Genomic DNA, 17125 nt, shown 5'->3' on the forward strand with positions numbered 1-17125 from the left:
TATCTCACCTATATATGGAATCTAATGAACAAAGTAAACTAATGAGCAAAATAGAATCAGAGGCATAGAAACCTGCAACAGACTGACAGCTGTAAGAGGGGAGAGGGTGGTGACGACTGGTTGAAAGAAGATGAAGGGATTAGCCAAAGAACATATATGCATGACCCATGGACATAGACAACAATATAGGGATTGTTTGAGGGAGTGGGGGATCTAGATGGAGAAGGGCAAAGGAGGAAATATTGGGACAAATTATAATAACATAAACAATAAATATAATTTAAATTTAAAAAGAGAGGAAAAAAAACATTACTCCAAGGTTTCCAGATAAGTTGGACAGAATGTGAGGTAATAGAGACAGATGAAGACATTGTGATTTGGTGTGGAAAACCAAGGTAAGTATTTATTATATATTTAATTTTAGGTGAATCTGAGACTTTAAAATGGAGGTGCAGTTACTTAGGAGATCAGAGAGCTCATAGAGATACAAATTTGGATGTAATACGGATACAAGCATTTTTATTTTTTAATCTATGAAATGGAAGAGAGAAATGAAAATGAGGCCGAAAAATTCCTTCATCCTGAATTTAAGTAGAGAATGTGATTCTACAAAATAAACCAAGAAGCTTTCACTGAGATGAAGATGAAGATCAAGAGGAAAAGGTGGAAAAGGAGACAAGTAAGATGGAGGAGAAAAAGAGAAGAGAAATATGAAGTAATAATGAAAGTTAGAGTAAGAATAGTTTTGAAAAAGGAGTTAGTGGTCTTTTGGATTTAATGCTCTTGGGAGCTTCAGTAAGGATCATTAGAAATCCACATAGGGCAGGGGAAAGTGGTGGTAGAAAAATGTAGACAACTGTATTTGAACAATAAAATAATAAATTTTGAAAAAGAAATATTAAAAAAAGAAATCCATGTAGGGCATTGATATTTCAATGACACAGATCATTTGTAACCTTAACAAAAACATTTCTAATGGACTGGTATGGGCACAGGACCAGACTGATGTAGATTAAATTATGAATGGGATGTGAAAAAAGTGGAATAATCTCTTTAGATATTTTAGAAGAAGCTGGAGTGTGTAACAGAAGTGCAGTGGCAATTAAGGAACAACATGAGGCAAAGAAATAAGAATAATTGGCTCTTTGCTACAGTCCATTGCTACTTGAGAAATTTTATTCACAGTATGTTTCATAGATAGAGAACCATGTATAGTTTCTAAGTGTAAGGGCTTTGGCATTAGACAGCTGAGCAAGATTTCAAATATTGTACTGGCTAGCTGTGCGATCTTGAACAAGGTATTTAACTGCCCTAAAACTCAGGAGGTTTTAATATGTATATATTTATATATATTTTCATATACATAGTCACAGTTTCTTGTGAAGATTAAATGAAAGAATGCTTGTGGAACACTTTTTCTTTTTTTTTATTGTTGTTCAAATATGGTTGTCTCCATTTTCCCCCATTACTCCCTTTCCCACCCATCCTTACCTTCCACCCTTGATCCTACCCCTCTTCAGCTTTGTCCATATATCCTTTATACATGTTCTTTGGTTACCCCTGCACTTCTTTCCCATGTTATCCCCTCTCCCCTCCCCTCTGGTTATTGTCATTTTGTTCTTTATTTCAATGTTTCAGGTTATGTTTTGCTTGCTGTTTGTTTTGTTCATTAGGTTCCAATTATAAGTGAGATCATATAGTATTTTTCTTTCCTGCCTGGCTTATTTCACTTAGCCTAATGGTCTCCAGATCCATGCTGTTGCAAAGGTAGGAGCTCCATCTTTCTTTCTGCTGTGTAGTATTCCATTGTGTAAATGTACCATTGTTTTTTGATCCACTCATTTACTGATGGGCACTTAGATTGCTTCCAACACTTGGTTATTATAAATTGTGCTGCTATGAACATTGGGGTGCATAGGATTTTTTGGACTTTTGTTTCAGGATTCTTAGGGTATAATCCTAGCAGTGGAATTGCTAAATCAAAAGGCAGTTCCATTTTTAGTTTTCTGAGGAAATGCCACACTGTTTTCCACAGTGGCTGCACCAGTCTGCAATCCCACCAACAGTGTACTAAGATTCTCTTTTCTGTACAACCTCACCAGCATGTGGAACATTTAACTCAATCCTCGATATAAACAGCATATTCTTAATGATGATTTCTTCCCTTTTTTTATTCCTTTTTACTTATCATTTTATCCCTCCAATTTAACAAGGCAAGTAGCTGGTCAAGCCAGCATAGAACCCAGGGTAAATTTAGAACAAATCTGTGATAAAATTTACTTTTATGATATTTTCAGAAGATGAGAAATTATTTTCTCTGTGTTTCTTTTGCTTCCAAAATGTTTTTCATAATCTTAATCCTGGAATGCAGGATTTGGGACAATTGTAGTAATTCTACAAATGATGACTAGAGAACAAAAGAGAACCAGGCAACATCTGAGAAAAAATATTCAGGAACAAGTTGTTCTTGGTTCTAAGATAAGCTTTTCTACTATGAGAAACTCAGATACCAGAGTCTGAGAATTATTTTCAATTAAGCTCATTATTTTTAAGTTAAATAATATATGATAAATCTTCCCAAAGGTTTTTTTCCTTTGCATTTCAAAGATAATGAGGAGGCAATCTTCATTTTATTATTTTGTATTTACAATCTTGGTTCTCATGTAATTATGCATTGTATTATTTGTATCTTTATTTGTTTCCATGTTTGGCAAGATCTTAGAAGACAGCAGGTTATGTACACTAAAATACCATCTTGATTGCTTATGGTCTCTTCTAGAGCATAAAAGTCAAATTGCTTGTACTCTCCTGGAATCAAAGTGGGTCATACCTTCAGCTCCTGTAATGATATCTCTTTACGTGTATTAACTATTAGGTTTATTAACATTACCTAAAACTAAACTTTTCCAACTCTTGAGTTCCCCTATCATTCCCCTACTTTTAGTTTAAACAATCTTATTTCTATGAGATCAGTTTCATATGCAAGTACTCATTTTGCTATTGAGCCTGTATATTAGCATTAGACCATCTGGTAGAGGGTTTAAGAATACACGTAACTGCAGATGCATGCAAGGGAGCACACTGTATGCAACAACATGCTAAGATACTGAAAAAAAATAAAAAGAATAAAAACAAATGTCTCTCAAAGACCAGTAATACTAGGCAGCCAGGAGTTTAGACAAATCAATACCAAAGAATTTTTCTTTGTTTTATATTGGATACTACTTCACTTACTTGCTCTACTTTATGCTCTGTAAGCTGTGAATTATTACTCAGGTTGAAACAGCAGAGTCCTTTAAATTTTTCACATTTATTATTATACCTTAAAACAAGGTAGTTTATATCCTTGCCTTTTGTGAACATATAATTGAAAGGGCTTTATTAGGTTTGGAAGCTCCAAGGCTGGTGCAGAAACCATGCACACCTTCAGGAACTCAGAATCCTAAGTGCACTCCATCATCCACTCCGGACCTTTCAGAGCTTTTCCAGTTTAACAGATTTGATGGAATATGTGCATAACATCCAGTGGGCTGATCCTCTAACCCTACTCCTACTGGAATTCTTCACAAAGGGTATTGCCCTGCCTCGGTTGGGGTTTTTCCTCCACCAGATTTGGTTCCCTGCTAAGATTGAAATGGAGAGGCGACTTCAGGCTAACTTCCCCAGTTTCCTCAGCCAGGTAAGGAGGAAGATCCCCAAGAGCTGGATGGGCCATTGGAATTCTAACCATGTTCACAGTAGCCATAATAACTAGATCTTTCCAGTCCCTCTCCTCTGAGCTTCTGCTATCTTTCAAAGGCAAATTCTCTTTTCTCTATACCATTAATTTATTTCCTTTTAATCCTGCATCTTTATTATGTAAACTCATAAAGGCTTCTGTATAAGGTATTCCATCCAAATTCCCTGATCTTTAATAAAACCACTCTAATTGCAGTATAGTATAATAATTTAGGGAGGGGGAAAAGTGAAACAGGAAAAGAAGGGAAGAAGGTAGAAGAGGAAAGAAGAGGAGAGGGAGGAGGAAGAAGGTGGCGGTGGCCCCGTGGTGAAGGCGCAGGAGCAGGAGAGGGATGGAGAGGAGAAGACTCCAGGGTGGCATAGTGCTCCTGCTCCTCAAGGCACTGCCCAGTGCCCTGTCAGCCAGGGCTGAATGCCAGCAGGATAAGGAAACCTGTGTGGGTACCAAAAATCAGAGCTACATCTATGACACTGCACACTGCTGTGGACAGCCTCAGTGCTGCAACTACTACTAGGAACTCTGGTGGTTCTGGCTGGTGTGAATCATCATCATCATCATCATCATCATCATCCTGAGCTGCTGCTGTGTTTGCCACCACTGCCAAGCCAAGCACCGCCTTCAGGCCCAGCAGCAGCAACACAAAATCAACCTGATTGCCTACCAGGAAGCCCACAATTACTCAGCGCTGCCATTTTATTTCAGATTTTTGCCAAGCTATTTACTACCTCCTTATGAGGAAGTGGTGAACCAACCAACAACTCCTCCCCCACCACACAGTGCCCTCCAGCTACAGCAGCAGCAGCTGTCTGCACAGAGTGTCATGCAGATGGCAACATCCCAGGCGCAGATCCCACCAGGGGCTCCCAGTGGGTGCAGAGCAGCCACTTGTCTGGGCCCAGCAGAAGAAGCACGAGATCCCCAAGCATCATCGCTGACCCTGAACCCTTCAACACCAACATGCCAGCCAACCCAGCAGCCACCAAAGGCCGTGGAATGGAGCCCTGTGGCTCTGTGGCTGGCCTGGGGGAGCTGACCCCCAGGGCCTTCCTGGACAAAGATTCCGAATGTAAGGAGAAGCTGCTGAAAGATTACAGCTGCGAACAGAGCAGGCACCCTCCCTGACAACAAGGATAAGATGCCTGGCAGACATCACCGCTTCACTGGTGACTCGGGCATCGAGGTGTGTGTGTGCAACTGGGGCCACCACAATGATGACCTCAGAAAGTTCTACACATTCATTGATGGACCCCTGGACTTCTGCTACAGCTGCCATATGTGGCCCCCTGGTAACAAGGAGGAAGGGCTCTGCCAGCCCTCTGAGGAGCAAGCATGCAATCCTGGACATCCCCACCTGCTAAGGCCACCTGCGTGTCTGCTGCTGAACACCATCAATGAGCAGGACTCCGCAAACTCCCAGAGCAGCAGCTCTCCCAGTTACAGCAGGCTCTCCTTGTGTCCAAGAACTTGGCAAAGCAACCAGGGTAGGGGAGAACCATGAAAGAAGCATTAAGTGACTTTCAGAGAAAATGGTATAGCCTCTTGGTTCTTTTTGTTGTTGTTGTTCCTTCCTTTTTACGTCTTCGTTCCTGCATTTTCCAACATCTCCAGGTACAGTATGAGGTGTGGATGCCTCTCCGCCCACATAAGCACATTGCTGTGGAAGGCTGAGAAGTTGATTCTGACTCATTGCTCATACCCCACCCCTTATCCCCTTTTCAAGTCATATCTCAATACCTGTGGGTCAAAGAGATGTGTGTTAAAAAGCCCCCAAGGAAGAGGGGTAAAACTGTGTCCTGAGGTGACTTTGGGTGATGGAATGGATTTTTGCTCGGGTGTTAGAGTAAGAGAACCATGCTTTGTCAGTCCAGGAGAGGTGGCAGATTTCAGCCCTGGGTGAAGGTTGCCTCCCCTCACTGCCAGTATCTGCAGAGTCAGACTTGGGTTAATCCTGCGGGAGGATGAGAGCTGAAGGGCAATTGTGTAGTAGGTGGGTAAGGGTTTGTTGCATTTCCAACCAAGGGACAAGGTCTATGCATCACTGTATCCCTGAGGAGCCCTGCCCAGCACATTCTGGCTGACCACAGACTGTTTCAGGTGCAGATATTATACTGCCTTCTTTTGAGCTTTTTTTTTTTAATTAAAAAAAAAAAAGCGAGCTGAAAACAAGAACTTTACCAGTGGGCAGGCAACAATTCTGTTCTGGAAAAGGGAAGTCTTATGGTTCTTTTCCCAAGTTGGCCTTCAAAGAGTATGGCTGCAATTGAACCAGGAGGAGATGTTTTTTGTACCAGCTTGGGTGGGGGTTATCTCTGGAACTTCCTTGGGTGCTCAGGAGGCCCTAAGTGATGGTGGTGGATAGAAGTGCAGCTTTCTGCATCTTTGCCTATAAGTCTGTGCCAACAGGTGACCTGGGCCCTTCCCCATCCCAAGCACACAGTGTGCAGGCATTTATATCTCAGTGTTGTACATGAACAAGTGAGGAAGATGTGGGACCTGAGGAAGGGCAGCCCCAGAGCCTGGCTCTAACACAGTATTTTCTCTTGATTCTGAGTAAGTTTGTTTTGTTTTGTTTTTTAACCACTTGGAAAAACATGCCTTGGTTATCTGTGGTTTTCATGCCCTTCCCCTCCCTCCTTGTGAGTAGGATAACTAGTCATTGCAGCCTTTATAAAGAGTCTCAGTGGCCCAGGAGCAGAGTGAAGGCAGCAAGTCTGAAAGGACCACAGGATCCTTATTACTGCAGTTTGGCTTCAGATGAGCTTTGACAGGAATAATCTGAATGGAAAAGCAAACAGCCAAATTAACATTCCCTGTCCAGCCCTGTTCATATGAAGAGTTTGGTTCTTCCCCTACTCTTGAATGGTGACATTCAGACTAGGCATTGATGTTATGATAAGAAAGGAAAAAAAATACATATGTATACAAAAATAGACAAATCCAAGGCTGTGATGTGAACAAGTGTCTGTGTTTGGAGTCCATAAAACCAAAATCCATGTTGAACGAAGTGAAATCAGTACACAATGACTTTTGGGTAACCTATGTGTGTCTTTTTGTTGTGTGTAAGCCCCCAGCCCTGTTTTCCTGTGAACATACTTTGAATGGCAGCCATTCTGCTTTTATTAATCACAGGTTTGGAGAACATATGGCCCTCTCAAGGTAATTTATTTTACACATTTACTGTTTACTGAACAAATGTATGAATGTGTACTTGGGTGTATTCAGCAGCATTGTTGACAGCAGTCACCAGTGTTTGCCAAGGATACTGTCCTTGAAGAAGAGGTTTTACTCTACCCATCACTGCAATTTGCACATTGCTCCATGGACACTTGGAGGCCTGTGTTCTGTTCCCTGTAAATAGAAACATGTTCTGAACCTGACTGCCTCCCTCAGCTGCTCCTGGCCCTCGGTATCAGCCCCCCAATGGGGTGGTCACAACCACTTGGGACAGAAAGTGAAGGTGGAACTTCAGACAGAAGCTTAATTGGATATTCAGGGACAAGCTTGGACCAGCTGTGGCCCAGACATCAGCCCTACCTAGAATTGCCAAGAGGGTTTGGCAGGCACCACAGGGTTCACCTCCCTTTGCCAAGGTCCAGCACATGCAAGCAAGATGCTGTGTGGCAAGAGGGAGTGGGAGTGTGTCAACAGTCCTTAGATGTCTTTCCTTTCACCATCAAACAAAAAATTCCCAAGCAACTCGCTGAGGTGTCTCCAAGGATATCAAGTTTTACCAAAATGAATCCTCTTTCAGTTAACTGACCATATGGATGAATTCTGGCCCTCTTCATGGTTCCTTCCCCAGTTAGAGTAGGGAACTGGTCTGAGTGTTAAGGTTCACTGCAGCATCCTGCCCTAAAGATAGGAGAAGAGGCTAATGGACCCCGGGAAGCTGGGCTTGATTGCAGTAGTCAGTCTACCCAGAGTGCAGAAAGGTGGACATGGGGAGTGGAAGGACTCATTAGGGAGCCAGAGTGATTTGGTTGAGCCTGGTTTTCCAGACATGTTGAGAAGGAAGGTCTTGGTGAAGAGTTTGGTGCTAGTCAGATTTGCAAATGCTAGCACACTTCTATGTGAGGCACATCACCATTTGTCAGTTACTGTGAATATGTGTATTTTAAGCAGTAAGATTCAGCTGATTAGACCTTTCTGGGCAGTCTCGGTAATGCATTTCCTGTTCTGTTAGTGGCTCTAACCATTGTAAGAAGCCCAAATAAAATCAATCTCAAAAATTAAAATAATAATAATAATTTAAAGACCAGTTCAGTGGCCAGCACTCTCCTGAGTCTAGATTATATATAAGCCAAACAGTGTTACAATAAAAAATATTTTTCTTTTAAGTCAAAGGTTTATAAGCATAGGTTAACCAATTAGTCAAAATTCACCTTAAAGGCTGTTTCCAGGAATGGAGGCTTTTCCCTCCATTCTACCAGACAGAGCTCTATAAGATCACACAAACCAAATTAGAAAACACCTTAATTAAACCAGAAGAAACCTTTTTACCAGAAATAGTTCTGTAAACCAGAAGGCACCTTAATTCCTAACAGTCTAAGTTGTGACCCAGGATTGTAACCCTGAACGAGAAAGCCCAATGATTCAATCAAAAAGTGAATATGATAAGAGGTGCCGAGAGTAGGAGAAGGAGATTCCCTCAGTAAAACCACTTGGCAGCTGCTACACTATCTCTAAATCCATACCCCAGTGCCCCAAGACCAAGAAGCCAATAGGACTCCGTACCAAATACCCAGAGTCACTAGAATATAAAACCAGAAAAGCCAATATTCATGCTGTCTGTTACCACCAGACCCAATAAGTAAAAATAAGGATTAAATTTTTATGGGTGATTTATTCAGATGGCCTGAGATCTGAGAAGACCGTCTTGATTCCTTATGGTCTCTTGTGGAGCATGAAGATCAAAATGCTTGCGTTATCCTAGAGTCAAAGTGGGATGTTCCTTTAGTTCCTGAAACAATAGCTTTTTACATGTATTAACTTCTAGGCTTATCAGCTATTACCTAAAACTAAAATTTTCTTTTTTCTTTTTTTTTAAATTAATTTATTTACTTTTTAAATACATTTGTCTCTGCCTCCCCCCCACCTCTTTCCCTTGCCCCCTCCCACCTTCCCTCCCTCAGCTCTTCCCCTTTGGTTTTGTCCATGAGTCCTTGCTATATGTTCCTTGACTTTCCCCTTCCCTTCCCTTTCCCTGACCCCCCTTCCCTCTTGTCTCTGTTGATTTCTTTTCCTTTCAGTGTTGCTGGTCATATTTTCCTTGCTTCTTTGCATTGTTGGTTAGGTTCTGCGTATAGGTGAGATCATATGGTATTTGTCTTTCGCCCCCTGGCTTATTTCGCTTAGCATGATGCTCTCCAGTTCCATCCATGCTGTCGCAAAGTTTAGTACTTCTTTTTTCTTTCTGCTGCGTAGTATTCCATTGTGTATATGTACCATAGTTTTTTGATCCAGTCATCTACTGATGGGCATTTAGGTTGCTTCCAACACTTGGCTATTGTAAATTGTGCTGCTATGAACATTGGGGTGCATAGGTTCTTCTGTATCGGCGTTTTGGTGTTCTCAGGGTATAGTCCCAGCAGCGGAATCGCTGGATCAAAAGGCAGTTCCATTTTCAGCTTTTTGAGGAAATTCCACACTGCTTTCCATAGTGGCTGCACCAGTCTGCATTCCCACTAACAGTGGACTAGGGTTCCCTTTTGTCCACAGCCTCGCCAGCACCTGTTGTTTGTGGATCTGTTTATGATGGCCATTCTGACCGGTGTGAGGTGGTACCTCATGGTGGTTTTGATCTGCATTTCTCTGATGGCTAGAGATGCAGAGCATCCTTTCAAATGCCTCTGGGCCCTCTGTATCTCCTCCTTAGAAAAGCATCTGCCCAGGTCCTTTGCCCATTTTTTGATTGGATCGTTTGTCTTCTTGGAGGGGAGTTGAGTGAGTTCTTTATATATCTTGGAGATCAAACCTCTATTTCATGTATCATTAGCAAATATATTTTCCCATACAGTTGGCTCCCTTTTCATTTTGCTGATGTTTTCTTTCTCTGTGCAGGAGCTTCTTATTTTGATGAGGTCCCACTTGTTTATTCTTTCCTTTATGTCCCTTGCTTTAGGAGACAAATCAGTGAAAAAATTGCTGCGTGGGATATCTGAGAGTTTCCTGCCAATGTTCTCCTCTAGGACTTTGATAGTGTTGCGATTTCTATTTAAGTCTTTTATCAATCTTGAGTTTATTTTTGTGTATGGTGTCAGCTGATGATCCAATTTCAATTTTTTGCATGTAACCATCCAGCTCTCCCAACACCATTTGTTGAAGAGGCTGTTATTGCTCCATTTTATGCTTCTGCACCCTTTGTCGAATATTAGATGTCCATAGAGACCTGGGCTTATTTCTGGCCTTTCTATTCTGTTCCACTGGTCTATGGGTCTGTTCTTGTGCCAGTACCAGATTGTTTTGAGTATAGTGGCTTTGTAGTAGAGTTTGATGTCCGGTATTGTGATCCCTCCTACTTTGTGTTTCTTTCTCAAAATTGCTGCGGCTATTCGAGGTCGTTTATGGTTCCATATAAATTTTTGAAATGTCTGTTCTATTTCTGTGAAATACGTCATTGGTATCTTAATAGGGATTGCGTTGAATCTATAAATTGCTTTGGGTAGTATGGACATTTTGATGATATTAATTCTTCCAATCCATGAGGAGAGTATATGCTTCCATTTATTTGTGTCTTCCTTAATTTCTTTTTTCAATGTTGTATAGTTTTCTGAATACAGGTCTTTTGTCTCTCTGGTTAAATGTATGCTTAGGTACTTTATTTTTCTTTTTGCTATATCGAATGGTATTTTTTTCTCTGATTTCTTCTTCTTCTATTGCATTGCTGGTGTACAAAAGTGCCTCTGATTTCTGAATGTTGACTTTGTATCCTGCTGTTTTGCCAAATTCACTTATTAGGTTGAGGAGTTTTTTGGTAGAGTCTACAGGGTTCTCTATGTACACTATCATGTCATCTGCAAACAATGATAGTTTTACTTCCTCCTTTCCTATTTGGATGCCTTTTATCTCTTTCTCTTGTCTGACCGCTGTGGCTAGGACTTCCAATACAATGTTGAAAAGAAGCGGTGAGAGCGGACATCCTTATCGTGTTCCCGATCTTAGTGGGAAAGCTTTCAGTTTTTGCCCATTGAGTATGATATTGGCTGTAGGTTTTTCATATATGGCCTTTATTACGTTGAGGAATGCCCCATGTATTCCTATTTTGCTGAGTGTTTTGATCATAAATGGGTGCTGTACCTTGTCAAATGCTTTTTCTGCATCTATCGAGATGATCATTTGGTTTTTGTCTTTTCTTTTATATATGTGATGTATCACGTTTACTGATTTGTGTATATTGAACCATCCCTGCATCCCTGGGATGAATCCCACTTGATCGTGGTGGATAATCTTTTGAATGTATTGCTGGATGCGGTTTGCCAATATTTTGTTGAGGATTTTAGCATCTATGTTCATCAGCGAAATTGGCCTGTAGTTTTCTTTCTTTGTATGGTCTTTATCTGGTTTTGGGATCAGGGTGATGCTGGCCTCATAGAAGGAGTCTGGGAGTCTTCCCTCCTCTTGGATTTTTTGGAATAGTCTGAGAAGGACAGGGGTTGGCTCTTCCTTAAATGTTTTGTAAAATTCTCCTGTGAAACCGTCTGGCCCTGGGCTTTTGTGTGCTGGGAGTTTCTTGATTAGTGCTTCAATTTCCCCAGCTGTTATCGGTCTGTTCAAGCTTTCTGTTTCTTCCTCCTTCAGTGTTGGAAGATTATACTTTTCTAAAAATTTGTCCATTTCATCAAGATTTTCCAATTTCTTGGCATATAATTGTTCATAATAGTTTCTGATAATCATTTGTATTTCTGTGGTATCAGTTGTTATTTCTCCTCTTTCATTTCTGATATTATTAATTTGGGTCCTCTCCCTTTTTTTCTTGATGAGTCTGCTTAAAGACTTGTCAACTTTATGAATCTTTTCAAAGAACCAGCTTCTGGATTGGTTGATCCTCTGAATTGTTCATTTTGTCTCTATGTCATTTGGTTCTGCTCTAATCTTGACTATTTCCTTCCTTCTACCTGCTCTCAGATTTATTTGTTGTTGTTCTCCAGTTCTTCAAGTTGTAGTGTTAGGTCTTTTATTTGAAATGTTTCTATCTTTTTTAGGTAAGCCTGTATTGCTATGAACTTCCCTCTCAGGACCGCCTTTGCTGTGTCCCATAGGTTTTGGACTGTTGTCTGTTCATTTTCATTTGTTTCCAGAAATTTCTTGATTTCTTCTCTTATCTTATTATTGACCCATTCATTGTTTAATAGTGTACTGTTCAGTCTCCATGAGTTTCCAAGTTTTTGAAGTTTCTCTTTGAGTTTGATTTTGAGTTTCAAGGCCTTGTGGTCTGAGAAAAAGTTTGGTATTATTTCAATTTTCCTGAATTTACTGAGGCTTGCTTTGTGTCCTATCATGTGGTCTATCTTTGAAAAACTGCCATGAGCATTTGAAAAGAATGCGTATTTTTCTTCTTTGGGATGTAAGGTTCTATATATGTCAGTTAAGTCTCTTTGATTCAGTGTGTCATTCAGCGCCACGATATGTTTATTAATGTTTTGTTTGGAAGATCTGTCCATTTTTGACAGTGGGGTGTTGAAATCCCCTACTATCAGTGTGTTGCTATCTATATCTTTTTTGAAGTCATCCAACAATTTCCTTATAAACTTGGGGGCTCCTATATTGGGAGCATATAAGTTTACAATGTTGATGTCTTCTTGATAGATTCTTCCTTTAAGTATGATAAAGTGCCCCTCTGGGTCTCTCTTTATGGCCTTTGCTTTGAAATCTACTTTGTCTGATACAAGTATGGCAACGCCAGCCTTTTTCTCATGTCCATTTGCTTGGAATATTATTTTCCATCCCTTTACTTTCAAGCTCTGCAGGTCTCTTGCTCTGAGGTGGGTCTCTTGTAGGCAGCATATGTGTGGGTCATGTTTTCTTATCCATTCAGCTACCCTGTGTCTTTTGATTGGGGCATTTAGTCCATTCACATTGAGAGATATTACTGATAGAAACTTACTCATCTTTTCTCTTTGTACTTGTGTTCCTCTCTGTCTCATTCTTTTCCTTCATCTGCTTAAACCAGTCCCCTTAGCATATCTTGGAGTGCTGGTTTGGTAGAGATGTATTCTTTTAGCTTTCTTTTGTCTGGGAAACTCCGTATTTCTCCTTCTATTTTAATGGAGAGCCTAGCTGGGTAGAGCAGCCTTGGCTGTAGGCCCTTGCTTTTCATGGCTTGGAATATTTGTTGCCATTCCCTTCTGGCTTGTAGTGTTTCTGTTGAGAAGTCAGCTCCTAGGTGTATCGGGGCCCCCTTGTACTTTCTCCTTGGTACTTTCTCCTTCTCCCTTGCTGCCTTGAGGATTCTCTCTTTGTCTTTGACATTTGCCATTTTAATGATGATGTGTCTTGGAGTGGACCTCTTTGAGTCCCTCTTGAGTGGGGTCCTCTGTGCCTCCTGGATCCATGAGAGCCTTTCTCTCCTCAAATTAGGGACATTTTCCATCATTACTTTTTTGAGGAGGTTCTCTATTCCTTGCTCCTCTTCTTCTCCTTCTGGTATCCCTATTATACGGATATTATTGCGTTTCAGGTTGTCCTGCATTTCCCCAAATGCTTCTTCATTCTTTTTGAGCCGTTTTTCCATTTCTTGTTCTTTCTGGGAGCTTCTTTCTACCTTGTCTTCCATCTCACTGATTCGATCCTCAACTTCATCCAGCCTGCTTTGGATTCCTTCTACTGTGTTCTTCAATTCAGAAATGGTATTCTTCATATCCTCTTGTGTCTTCTTGATAGTTTCTATGTCCTTTTCCAGGCTGATATAGTTTGCTGTAAGATCCTGATAGTTTCTCTGCAGTTTCTCATAGTTCTCTTTGAGCTGGCTGAGCTCATTGAGCTTCCTTAGAACCATTGTAAAACTAAAATTTTCTAACTTGAATTTCCCTATCAACTTCATCCATACATTTCATAGATCACATGTGGTGAAACCCAAGATAAATGCCAAAAAAAATCAGTGAGTGGTCTCTTTTTCTTAGCATTCTCTTGAATACTAAGGAGAAATATAGCAGCACAATTTACAATTGCAAAGTGCTGTAAGCAACCTAAGTGCCCATCAGTAAATGAGTGGATCAAAAAACTATGGTACATTTACACAATGGAATACTATGCAGCAGAAAGAAAGAAAGAAAGAAAGAAAGAAAGAAAGAAAGAAAGAAAGAAAGAAAGAAAGAAAGAAAGAAGCTACTACCCTTCATGACAGCATAGATGGAACTGGAGAGCATTATGCTAAGGGAAATAAGCCAAGGGGTGAAAGACAAAACCATATGATCTCATATATAAGTGGAATCTAATCAAAAAAACAAACAAGCAAGAAAAATATAACCAGCAACATTGAAAGAAAAGGACAAACCAACAGTAACCAGAGGGAAGGAGGGAGGGGAGTAATGAGAAAAAGAAGGGGAAGGGTCAAATCAAGGAACATATAAAAGGGCCCATTGGACAAAGCTAAAGTGGGGAAGGATTGAGGGATGGAGGTGGGGGTGGATGAGGCAGGGGAAAGTGGTGGCAGGAAAGTGGAGACAAATGTATTTGAACAATAAAAAAATTAAAATAAATAAAAAATTTTTATTCAACACATAATATGTATAGTGTCACATGGTTTGATATGCATTTTTTAATTTATTTCTCTCAACAAGTCTGTCAAATAGATTCATGTTACAAACAAGGGAACTGAGAAACAGAAATGTTTATCAACTCATCTAATATCAAAGAGCTATATATATTGAAACTCTTAAAGAAAAATTTACTCAAAATAAGCAAACAAAAAAATGATTTCTTCCCCCTAATACAATTGCCAGCAGTAGGGAAGAAAGCACAGACCAAGTCTAGATACCCAATTTTATGAAACAAAGGATAAGGAGAGTTTTCAAGATGTGGAATGGGGGGATCACAGGTCATCTGTGCTTGTTAATAGCCTTTACTCAAAGGAACAGTAAACATTCTCTTTTCTTCATGACAGGAGATAGTTTTACAATTTGAAGAAAAGTGTCCAATAAAGTTAAGTTTGTACTCTCTCAGATACTGGGAGATAGAGGCTTTCTCTTCCTTGATGATCACATTTCAAAGTGATATGCCCAGTGCCTTGAGAAAGGCATCCCCATGTTATTAAACTGGCTGGAGTCTTTAAAAGTATTTCACCTCAGATTTAACTAGACTTCCAGCCAAGATGTATGTGTAGGTAGATACACTTTGTCTCTTCACACAACCAAAAGAAGGACAACAGCAAATTTAAAAACAAAAAATAACCAGAACTGCCAGTAAATCAAACTGTATGGAAGCCTGACAATCAAAGATTTAAAGAAGAAACATTCATCCAGATGGGCAGGAGGGGCATAGATGGGCAGCCTGGATGGAGAGGATGCATGGCAAATCAGCAGCTGGAGGACCAGGAGGGTGAAGCAGCAACTAATGGACCACATTTATGAGCAGATAAACCAGGAGGAACAGCTGGGGAATGAGACAGACCACACAATCCAGGGTTCCAATGTGGGGAAAAGAAAGCCTCAAAACCTCTGGCTATAAAAACCTGTGGGGGAGAGGGCAGTGGGAGAAACCCCTAGCCTCACAAGAGAGTTCATCGGAGAGACCCACAGGGTATAGAATGTACACAAACTCACCCACCCAGGAATCAGTACCAAAAGGGCTAAATTTGCTTGTGGATAGCAAGGGAAGTGACTAAAACCCTGCCAAGAGCCAAGCAAGCAGCACTGTTCCCTCTCAGACCTCTCCCACACATACAGCATCACAATGCAGTGCCCTGGGTTGTCCAGCCCTTGCAAATACCTGAGGCTCTGCCCCTTATAATGTAACAGGTGTACCAAGACAAGGAAATATGGCTTGAATGAAAGAACAGATTAAAAACTCCAGAAAAAAAACTAAGTGATGAGGAGATAGCCAACTTATCAGATGCAGAGTTAAAACACTGGTAATCAGCATGTTCACAGAAATGATTGAGTAAGGTCAAAAAATAGAGGAAGAAATGAAGGCTATTTAAAGTGAAATTTAAAAAAATATACTGGGAACCATCAGTAAAGTTAAGGAAACAGAGGCTCAAATCAATGATTTGGAACAGAAGGAAGAAATAAACATTCAACCAGAACATAATGAAGAAACAAGAATTCAAAAAAAAATTAGGAAAGGCTTAGGAACCTCTGGGACAACTTTAAATGTCCCAACATCCAAATCATAGGGTACCAGAAGAAGAGGAAGAGCAAGACATTGAAAACTTATTTGAAAAAACAATGAAGGAAAACTTCCTCAGGCTGGTGAAGGAAATAGACATGCAAGTCCAGGAAGCTCAGAGAGTCCCAAAGATGTTGGCCCCCCACAAGTAACATACAAAAACACATCATAATACATTACCCAAAATTAAAGATAAGGAGGGAATCTTAAAAGCAGCAAGAAAAAAAGAGAAAGTTACCTACAAAAGGAGTTCCCGTAAGACTGTAAGCTGATTTCTCAAAAGAAACCTTGCAGGCAAGAAGTAGCTGGAAAGAAGTGTTCCAAGTCATGAAAGACAAGGACCTACATCCAAGATTACTCTATCCAGCAAAACTATCATTTAGAATGGAAGAGCAGATAAAGTGCTTCCCAGGTAAGATAAAGTTAAAGGAGTTCATCATCACCAAACCCTTATTATAAGAAATGTTAAAGGTAGTTATATAAGAAAAGAAGAAAATCAAAACTATTAACAGTAAAATGACAATAAACTCACAACTATCAAAAACTGAACCTAAAAAACAAAACAAAAAAAACCTAACTAAGCAAACCCCGCCCTCACAGGACAAAAGGTAAGACAAAGACAAAAGGATGAAAGGGACAAAGAGAAAGGTAACATCACTTCTGCCACTAGTTGACCTGCTGAAGTATCAGCGAAGAGCTGGGCATGGGCTGGAGGGAAGGGCTCTTCTGGTGATTTAATAATAGGGTGTGTCCTATGTAGATATGGCAGCTCAGGGGCTGCTGTTTCTGCATCCACTACTTAAACAAGGGATGAATCCCCATGCTGGGTATTGAGTTTCGGGCTGTTGCTTGAAACTTGTGTCTTAGCTGTGCGGAAGGGCTAGGGAGGCTCAGGAATGCAGGGAACAAAGTGTCCTTGCATATACAGTGTAAGGCATGAGAGGCTGTAACTGGGGTGGAATTCTTTGAATTCCTGCTCATCTGTGAGGGGAACACTATAATAACAAATCTGAATTTGCTAGGGTCAGGATTATGTACTATATTCTGGGTATGGTAAACTTG

The 17125-nt window shown here is 40.5% G+C and overlaps 1 pseudogene; it reads left to right on the forward strand.

Annotated features, from left to right (window-relative positions):
* Positions 1 to 4070: 4070 nt before the first annotated feature.
* Positions 4071 to 5237, forward strand: LOC129062090 (WW domain binding protein 1-like; annotated as a pseudogene).
* The last annotated feature ends 11888 nt before the right edge of the window (positions 5238 to 17125 follow it).

Source organism: Pteronotus mesoamericanus, unplaced genomic scaffold (genome assembly GCF_021234165.1).
Source record: "Pteronotus mesoamericanus isolate MK-2021 breed Mesoamerican mustached bat unplaced genomic scaffold, CSHL_Meso_final scaffold_705, whole genome shotgun sequence".
Lineage (NCBI taxonomy): Eukaryota > Metazoa > Chordata > Mammalia > Chiroptera > Mormoopidae > Pteronotus > Pteronotus mesoamericanus.